General features: G+C 45.6%; 1 pseudogene; it reads right to left on the bottom strand.

Annotated features, from left to right (window-relative positions):
* Window positions 1–7,165, bottom strand: part of LOC110594947 — a 26,241-nt pseudogene extending 19,076 nt beyond the window's left edge.
* Window positions 7,166–10,577: the final 3,412 nt, after the last annotated feature.

Raw genomic sequence — 10,577 nt, 5'->3', positions numbered from 1 at the left:
CCCAGACTGGAGTGCAGTGGCCGCTCCCGGCCACCGCAGCCTCGACCTGCTGGGCTCCGGCGATCCTTCCACCTCAGCCTTCCAAGGAGCTGGAACTACAGGCGCGGACTACCACGCCCGGCTAATTTTTATTGTGGAGATGAGGTCTCGCCAAGTTGCCCAGGCGGGTCTCGAACCCGCGGGCTCAGGCAATCTACTCACCTCAGCCTCCCAAAGTGCTGGGATTACAGGCTGAGCCACCGAGCCCGGCTGAATTTTGTATGTTTCTAAATTCCATTTATTTTTCTGGAATTTGTATGCCATAAATATTTTCTAATTCAGAGATTCTACACGGGGGTTCGTGGACCCTGGGGGATTTCAGGGCATTCACCAACATGCTGAATTGTAGGCAAAATTTGGTATGATTACGTATATTAACATTTTTTTCTGCGAAGAATGTGCAGCTTTTATCACATTCTCAGAACAGGTCTGTGACCTAACAAAAAGTGAAAAATCACTTATTTCTCTGAATCCACCAATTCCCCTTCATCCATCCTCTGGCTCTGATCCGATGTAGTCACTACGGAGTACTATTTCGCCCTGTAACAGCCTCTCTGCTCTCTTGTGCCTGCAAATAAGGAGTGGATCTTGCTGGCGCCTTGGGCTGAGGCTAGCAGTGTTGGATGCATTCTGCCTGGGGGCGGGGGTCTGTGTGCAATCGTGGCCTGTTCCTCCTCCCCCTTATGCCAACAGATTACTTACTCTCTTCCTTGTCCTCGCCTCCCCACTCTCCATCTTCATCTTCTCCTTTTCTCTTTCACTCGTTCCTTTTCCTTCCCCAGCTTCTCTCATGCTTCATGAACACACTAATTATAGGGTGATCAGGTCTTTGACACACAAAGCTTGAAGCCTCTTAGAACTAAGACTAGAGGCAGCTTTCAGCCTGCTCATTGGCTCTCACTTGCAGAGTTCCCTACACCCCTCCCCCATAGAAGAGGAAGTGCAAGGGTCAGTAAGTAGGAAGACCCCAACCCCAAGATTAGTTGTTGTGGGTAAGAGGACTATGGGGGAACAGATCAAAGAATCATAGATCTTACAATCTTCAATTAAATGTACAAGTTTGGAAGAAATTTTATGTTCTCTAACCTGATCTTTCTCCCATCTCTTACAGATGGTCCTTGATTCCTTTTTCTTCCCTCAACCCATATTTCCAACAAGTTCTGTTGGCTCTACCTCAAAATGTATTCCATTCTGTTCTATTGATCTGCGTGTGCATTCTTTCTTTAACGCCGCTGTGGTATTATAAAATATATATTTGGTCTTCCCTCTTTCCTGACATACAACTCCTAAAATTCTTAAAATCTCCAAAGTATGTCTTTTTGTATGTTAATGAGTTGACTGATGGCTAGCAGTCACTCTGTAGCCCTAGGGTGGGGACTGGTCACCAAAAAGACCAAAGCAGGATTAAGGGGGGTTGACGCTTTCAGCCACACTCCCCAACCTCCAGGGAGGGGAGAGGGGTTGAAGGTTAAATTGATCACCAATGGCCAATGATGTAATTAATCATTCCTATGTAATAAAGCCTCCATAATAAACCCAAAGGCCAGGGTTTGGGGAGCTTCTAGACAGCAAAACAGGTGGAGGTTCCTGAAGGGTGGCATACCCAGAGAGCACATGGAAACCCAACTTACAGCGAGTCAAAAACACAAATAAGGCCTGGGAGCCTTGGTGCACACCTAGAATTCCAGCACTTTAGGAGGCTGAGGCAAGAGGACTGCTTGAGTCCAGGAGTTGGAGACCAGCCTAGGCAATATGAAGAGACCTCATCTCTACAAATAATTAGCTGAGTGTGGTGGTGTGCATCTGTAATTCCAGCTATTTGGGAGCCCAGGAGTTTGAGGCTGCAGTGAGCTGGGATCGTGCTACTGCACGATTCTTTTTTTTTTTTTTTTTTTTTTTGAGTTGGAGTCTCACTCTGTTGCCCAGACTGTAGTGCAGTGGCCGCTCCCAGCCACTGCAGCCTCGACCTGCTGGGCTCCAGTGATCCTTCCGCCTCAGCCTTCCAAGTAGCTGGAGCTACAGGCGTGCACTACCACATCAGGCTAATTTTTTGCTTTATTGTAGAGATGAGGTCTTGCCAAGTTGCCCAGGCGGGTCTCGAACCCATGGGCTCAGGCAATCCACTCACCTCGGCCTCCCAAAGCGTGGAATTACAGACTGAGCCACTGAGCCCGGCAAATTTCAAATTCTAATTGTTCATTGCCGGTATGTAGGAAAGCAATTATTTTTTGTGTACTAACCTTATATCCTGTGACCATGCTATACTCTCATTAGTTCCAGGAATTTTTTTTTCATACATTGTTTGGGATTTTCTACTGTCCCACAAATTTTGATAAATTGAATTTTTATTTTCATTTAATTTGAAATATTTTAAAATTTGTCTTGATACTTCTTCTTTGATCCATGTGTTATTTAAAAATGTGTTCTTTAATTTCCAAATATTTGGGGATTTACCAGCCATCTTCTTGTTATTGATTTCTGTTTTAATTTTCTTGTGCTCTAGGAACATACTTTGGTTGTTTTTTATTTTTGTTTTGAAACAAGGTCTCACTCTGCCACCCAGGCTAGAGTGTAGTGGTACAATCATGGTTCACTGCAGCCTAAAAATCCTAAGCTCAAGTGATCCTCCCACCTCAGCCTCCCTAGTATCTGGGACTACAGGCAGGTACCACCACGCCCAGCTATTTTTTTTGTAGAGACAAGATCTCACTTTTTATTACCCAGGCTGAGTTTTCTGTTCTTTTAAATTTGTTAAGTTATGTTCTATGGTCCATAATACAGTCTATCTTGGTGAACGTTCCATGCAAACTGGAGAAGAATGTGTATTCTGCTGTTATTGGTTGGATGGAGTGGAGTATCTATAAATTTCAATTAAATCAAGTTGATTGGTAGCACTGTTCAGGCAAAAATATATTCCAAATATGTCTACATATCTTTCTTCATTGTCACTATCCTAGCCTAAGCTATCATGGTCTCTGGCTGGGACGGTCTAACTGGTCTCATAGCTAGCATCCTAGCTGGCCTTCCTGTTTCCAGTTGTACTCCCCATTATAATCCATTCTCCACACATCAGACAGAGTAAGCTTTAAAATACAGAATCAGATCATGTCACTCCCAGCTCAAAACCCCCCAATGGCTTTTTATTGCTCCTGGAATGAAATCTAGATACCTTCCATGGCTGGCATGGCCTTACACACTCTTGCTCCAGAACTACTCTCCTACATCACATAGCGCCAGTCTTCACTCTTCCTCTCTTCAGTCAGATTTCCTTCTGAGGCTCCTTGAATACACCAAGCTCATTCCTGTCCCAGGGTGTTTGATCTTGTGTTTCACTCTGCTTGGGATGCCATGCTGCTGGATCCTCATGAAATGACTGACTTCAGGCTGGACTCAGTGACTCAGCCTGCAATCCCAGCACTTTGGGAGGCCGAGGCAAGTAAACTGCCTTGAGCTCATGGGTTTGAGACCCACCCGGGCAATTTGGCGAGACCTGACTCTACAATAAATCAAAAACTAGCCGGGCATGGTAGCGCGCGCCTGTAGTTCCGGTTACTCGGAAGACTGAGGCGGAAGGATCACCTGAGTCCGAAGGATCACCTGAGCCCAGCAGGTCGAGGCTGCGGTAGCCGGGAGCGGCCACTGCACTCCAGTCTGGGCAACAGTGGGACTCCAACTCAACAAAAAAAGAAGAAATGACTGATTTCTTATCATTCAAGCTCACGTCAACTCTCACCTCCATGGAGTGTCATTTCCTGACTAACCTTTTTAATCTTGTTCCCCATCCTCACCCCATCATACTACCTTTGTATTTTTTCCTTTGTTTTCATAACACTTTTCAGTGTTCGAGATGATCTTGCTATATATTGATATATTTGTTTGGTTGTTTGTGTCGGTCGTCCCTTCTCTAAAATGTGAGCTCTAGAGGAGCAGAGACCTTCTTCATCACTGAGTCGCCAGCACCTAGAATAGTGCCCGGCACCTAAATGTTTACCGAATGGCTGCACCTCTGCTTGAACATTTCCAGTGACTAGGAGTTCTCTACTTTGGTCCATGAGGTGGCCAATGCCTCTTTGGGTAGTTTTATATGTTTAATAGAGGAAAGCTAAATGGTGCATTCTTGATCATACAAACAGATTAGAAGATAAAAAAATATGATCCTTAGAAAAGATGCCGAGGAAGCATTTAATAAAACTTAAACTTTGTTTGTGACAAAAGAGTTCTTAGCATACTAGGTATAAGAGGAAACGTCCTTAACCTGATAAAGAGTATCCTTCAAAATCCTATGCCAAACACCATATATAATGGTGAAACACTGACACCTTTCCCTTTAAGATGGGTAACAAGACAAGGCTGCCCATTATCATCCCTTTTGTTCAGCATTGAACTGGAGATCCTGCACAGTAAGACAAAGAAACAAAATAATAAGAATAAGGACTTAGAAGAAACAAAACTATTATCTAAATCTGCTTCCTTGGCCCAGTGCAGTGGCTCCAGCCTGTAAATTCCAGCACTTTGTGAGGAGAGGCTAGAGGATTGCCTGAGCCCATGGATTCAAGACCGGCCTGGGCAGCTTGGCGAGACCTCATCTTTAAATTAAATCAAAACAATTAGCCAGGCATGGTGACGCATGCCTGTAGTTCCAGCAACTTGGAAGGCTGAGGCAGAAAGATTGCTTGAGCCCAGTAGATCAAGGCTGCAGTGGCCACGAGCATGCCACTGTATTACAGTCTGGGCAATAAAATAAGACTCCAACTCAAAAAACAAAAACAAACAAACAAACAAAAAAACTGCTTCCTTGTGTCCTGTACTTACTGGTCCTCCTTCTACTTCCTGGAGGCCCACAGGATGGAGCTGTGCCCTCTTCTGCACGATAGCCCCAGGTCTTTCCTCTCTGGGCTTCAATCATCTCACCTGAATAACAAGGTTATCCAAAAACTTCCTTGTGGTTCTATCCTCCCATGCCTCTTTGAGTCCATATCTTCCTTCCTACAGGCAAAACATCTCCACTTTCCTCGACGGTTCCTAATAGAGATAGTTTCCAGATCCCTCCTTTCCTAGCAACACAATCCATTTTGCTTTGTTTAAATATGGTGCCCAAAACTGGAGCAGAAGATGAAGAAAGGCAAGGGCACAAAGAGATGGAAATAGAGGGAGTTAGACAGAAAACAGAGTTTGAAAATGGTAGACAGAGGGAGGAGAGAAGAGGTAGGAGATAGCCTCTGAGGCAGAAGTGTCCTGGCAGGGGCCAGCTTAAGGATTGTGCCCCATCTCCTTGACTTATTTCCCTGGGATGGGAAGAAAGTTCCCTACATGGTTTGGGAGACAGCGGTGGGCAGTCTGTGGTCAGCCACAACCTTTGGTGGCTCTGCCAGTCTTTCCTTCCAGTTTTCTTACCCTTGGACTCCAAGACCCTCTTTCCCGTAGCTGGATGGGGGTAGGTGCAAGGAGCACTGACAAAGGCCAGCTCCGAATGGGAAGGGGAACTGAACTGAGCCAGGTCCCTGTCCAGGAGGCAGGAGCAGCCGCCACAGTGGGAGGGAGCAGCAAGCCAACAGCTGAGTGAGACAAGGCCTGGGTTATTTTTTTTCCAGTTTGTTGGCATGTGGGTGGATTTTTCTCCTTTTTTCTTCTCTCCTGCTCTCTGCCGTTTCCACAGAGATGTGGGAGTTTGCAAATTTGTCTCAGTGGAGGGGAGAGGCAAGAGCTGATTTGGGGGGTCCTTGTCAGGGACCAGAGGAGCAGAGAAGGACATTGCAACTTTGGCAGCAAGAAAACTAGGACCCATTCCTTGGCGGTATCCCTGGGGCGAGGAAGTCTCTTAACTCTCTCCTTTCCTTTTGAGGCCGCAGGGATGCCTTCTCACCTCTCCTCAGCTCTTGGTTCTCAAATCCATCCCACCTGGAGATTGCAAACGCCTCCTTTTGCGGTGCCAAATGCTCTTTCCTCAGGGCCCTGCACCAGCTAGGGGCATCCCTGAGACTCTTCTAACCAGAGGTTGCTTTCCACCTCAGTATCTCTGGAGATTGGAGTTGGGTAGGGCAAGGAGCTTTCCCTTCTTTCAAGCTATAATTTAACACAGAAGAAAAACGGTACCTATAGCATATACTAAGTGCCAAATGAGTGAGTGTTTCAGGCTTTCACAAGGGGAAGCTTTCGGAAAGGTTTAAGGGGTGGGTAGCTTAGGGAGGGCTTCCTGGAGGACATGAGACCTAGACAAACTAAGTAGTGGAGTGCATGCTAGCCAGGGGCAAAGAACGTGGGACTGTGGGTCTAGACACCTAGATACTGATCCTGGTTTTTTCGTTAATTTGCAATGTGATGCTTACCAGGAAAATTCCTCCCTTTCTCTTGGGCTTTGTTTTCTTATCTGGAAAATGGGCTAGACCTCTAAAGCTCAAAAGATCTGTGCAGACTGCATCCTGATTCCTGGTCTTCAGGTTTAGGAGCTCCATCCAATGAGATTGTGTGTATACAGAGTGCGTTGAACACCATTAAGGGGTAAGATGACCAACTGTCCCTGTTTTCTTAGGACTCAAAGGTTTCTTGGGATGTGGGACTTCCAGTGCTAAAACAATTCTGGGCAAATGGGGATGGTTGGTCACCCTAGCAAGGACCACATCCACTACTTACTGTCATTATCATCATTATCATTATTATTACCACTAGAGGGCAATACACTCTTATGCCTGGGAGTGGGTCTTACCGCCTCCCCACCCCCATCCCCCCACCCTCCAGCCCTCCCACCCCCGAAAACGTGCAGAACTGACCCCTTCATTCTAGGACCAGTGAGTTTTCTGGATCTTTCTCCTGGAACGGAAAATACTGAGGAACGGAGAGATCTGTGAATCCCAAATCTCAGCAGCTTCCTTTCGGCTCTGTCTGCTCCCTGTGTTCTGACTGCCAATTGTATCGGAACCTTGATCAGCACTCAGGTGGCCAGTCTGTCCCAATGTGGCAGAACTGCCTGCTTCTTCAGGAAGTGGGGAAATAGAGAGATGCTGACAAGTAGCTTTGGTTTGTCTGAACACAATGGGAATGGGCGCTTTCACAAGGCTGTGCCGTTCATCCACACTTTGATTGTCTGGCAGTCTACACGTTCTACAAGGCCAGCCAAAGCCAGCTCCATTGCCACAGAAGCTGGCTTCCTCCTTCCCAATGAACTGATTTCTGTATTCTTTCATACCCCTCATCACCCTGAACTGTAGTTATAAATTACCTATCTATAGACCAGATTAGGTTGTTGATTCGTGCATTCAGCAAACATAGATTGCTTATTGCTTACCTACCACGTACCAGGCTTTTTGCCAGACTCATGGCGAACAGTGGGGAGAAAAACAGACAGAATATGTGCCCTTATAGACCTGACAGTCTAATGAGGGAGGCACGAGGTAAGCAAAGAAAGAGCTGCACAAATCAATATATAATTACAAACTTGCTAAGTTCAAGGAAGGAAAAAGGACTCACCAAGAGCATGGATCAGAGGAATATGCCTTGTCTGGGAGTGAGAGATGATGCCACTGACGAGCTGACATTTGATCTGCGATCTGGGAAAAGACAGCAGAGAGCTTTCCCTGTCAAAAGAATAGCAGGTGTGCCACCTCAGAGGGGAAGAGCCTAGCTCCCTGGAGGAACGGTTGCTCCTTGAGGGCACAGCCCGCCTCTGGTTCATCTCTTGCTATAGCTCCAGGCCTGGCACATAGAGAAGCCAATGAATGTTTGTTGGATTGAATTGAATGAGATTTTGTCATGGAAAGCATCTTAGGTCAAAATGCTAGCTTCTAGTCATAGCTCCTCTGGGCAATTCAATACAATTCCATTTTCCAACTGCTTACTGTTTACCCACCAGGTGCAAAAACTCAGGCCCAAGCCCTGTTGGAGGATTGAAAGGTCAAACAAAATCATCTCTGCTTGTAAACAGCACAGTGGTCAGGTGGAGTAGCTAACAGGGAGACAAATCTCTTCCACTCTCTGAGCCTCTTTTTATCCAGTTCTAAAATGAGGGGTTTTGATTACACGATCCCCAAGGTCCCTTCTAGCTCTAACAGTCTTAACCTGTTCTTCCTTGAATAACAGCTAGTTACATGGCAGTGGAGAGCAATGGAACGAATTTATTTCTCCTGCCCTGAAGGAGTCACATGGAGGAGTAGGAGTGGGGAAATACAGGCTTGCGTTCTGTTTATGGTCCATTCTTCTTTCGAGTGTCTCAGGAGTGGTTACTGGTCACTGCTTTTAGCTAGAATGTTCCAGCATTTGAAGAACCTTTTTTCTTTCTTTCCTGCCCCCCTTCCTTCCCCCTCTCCTTCAGACTTCTTTTCTATATCCAGGACTGTGTTGTGCATGTATCAGGGCTGGAAAGGGCTTTTAAAATAATCTGATCCAACCCCTCCAATCCAGCATTTACATTCCCCAGGCAACAGACTTCTAGATGATGAGGCTGTCCAGCCACTCTTTGAAGACTTCCATTGACAGTGAACTCGCCATCTTCGCTAAGCTTTGTCTCCCTCTGGGATCGTCTCCCTGTCATTTTCACCCATTGCTTCTGGCTGTGCCCTTTGGAGCTAAGCAGAGTAATTCCACTACATTGCCCCCCTGACAGGCTATTAGATATTTGAAGACAGTAATCATGTCCTCATAAGCCTGCTCTCCTCTAGGCCAAATATCATCTGTTCCTTCAAATGTTCTTCATTGTTTCAAATCCCCTTAGCATCTGTAAATATAGTTTAGTTTATGTAAGATTTATATCCCGCCTACTTTAAAGAGGATATTAGGCGACTCATCAGTTTACAACATGAAAGAAAGACAATTAGTGATAAAAATGTAGAAGAACACAGACCAGAGACCATGTAAAGAAAGCACGAATAGATGTTGCCAGGTACCTAAAATGAACTGGATTATAATTGGACTCTGAATTTGGCTCAAAGTTTTATGGCAGCTAGGACAAAATTGGAAACACATTGGGTTATGTGGTTTTATGTTCTGACAGGATCAAGCTTACAAATCATTTTCAGAGAGAAAATTTTTCCTAAAATGAAACTCCGGATTAGCCTATTAGGATTGCTTTCGGTACAGCTATTCAAGACTGACAGGTACTTTGGTTACATCTCGCCTCTTTCCCCACTAGGGGAAAATGGGCTGGAAGGATAATTAATTAATTAACCAAATGCTGTCTCAGTTTTAAGCACCGATATGTCTTTAGGGAGTCCTACAGAGAAAAGAGTGTTTTTTCCTTCCTTTTCCTTCTGTGTTCCTCACAGATGGTCATTTCATACCTTTCTGCCCTCTAAAGTCTGCAATCTTATGACTCTTAGGAATAGCAGGCCTCAGGAAATAGCCCAAGAAAATAATTGTAGCCTAGTGGTCACTGACCACAGCAATTGTGTGTAAACCATTTCTCTCTGGTCCTCAGTGTCCTCATCTGGAAAATGAGCTCACCTCCAAGTTCCTTCCAGTTCGGATATTCTGGAATGCCTATTTGATTTTCCCATCTCGTGCCTGGCAGCTAACAGGTATAGGAGAAGTTCTGTTGAGAGAGAGAGAGAGAGAACTGTGAGAATCCAGTAGGAAAAACCAGTTTGAACAGATGCCACCTTTAGCTCTGAGGAAAATGTTTCATGGCTCTCAGTACTCTGACGAGTTCTTGTTGACTGGATCCTGGCAGTGGTGAGATGTGGTTTTCAAGGCTCTTTTCCTGCTCCACGTTCCTTGGCAAAGCTGACCCCAGGGTAAGGGGAATTAGAGCAATCACACAAGGGACTGAGGCTCTTGTAGTGTGTAACAGTCAGTGTATGCAATATCCATGTGGGCCCTTCCCCTCTTACCATGTCATTCCCTTCCTCAAAAATCTTCCGTGACTTTTCATTGCCTATAAGAGAAGGTCCAGACCCTTCAGTTTGACAGTGGAGTCTTCTCCAGGCTGAATCAAGCTATGTCTTTCTGTCTCCTATCCCTTACAATACACACACACACACGCACACATCTCTTGTGCTCTCTTCAACCAAACTATGTGTGGTTCCCTAAACCTGTGCTGTTTTCCTAACTCTGTGCCTTTCCTCCCACAGCACATTCTTTTCAGCAGATCTTGCTCAGCTCTAGTTGAAATATTAAGCTAGTCTCAAATACCTTCATATCCATAAAGACCTCCCAGCATCCCTGGCCTTGTGCCTCAATTCTAGGGCTTTGTACATTCTGTTTTGTTAATCGTGTTTGTGACTTAGAGTTGCAGCTCTCTGACTAGACTGTGAGCTCCTTGAGAGCACAGGCTATATCTGATTCACCCGAGACCCTCCATCATCTTTCATTGCCTTGTCTTTCTCCAGAGCGCCTATCACCATCTGTATTAGTGTTCTGGGACTGCCATAACGAAGTACCACAGACTGAGTGGCTTACAATAACAGAAGTAGATTCCGTCACAGTCCTGGGGGCTAGGAATGCCCAATCAAGGTGTTAGTGGGGGCATGGTTCCTCTGAAGGCTCTTGAATAGAATCCTTCCATGCTTCTTCCAGCTTCTGGTGTTTGAGGCAAACCTTGGCATTTCTTG

Source organism: Carlito syrichta, unplaced genomic scaffold (genome assembly GCF_000164805.1).
Source record: "Carlito syrichta isolate Samal-C Ts95f unplaced genomic scaffold, Tarsius_syrichta-2.0.1 Scaffold67773, whole genome shotgun sequence".
In the NCBI taxonomy this organism is placed as follows: Eukaryota; Metazoa; Chordata; class Mammalia; order Primates; family Tarsiidae; genus Carlito; species Carlito syrichta.
Note: the sequence above shows the minus strand (reverse complement) of the source record. Positions and strands in the feature narration are given on the sequence as shown.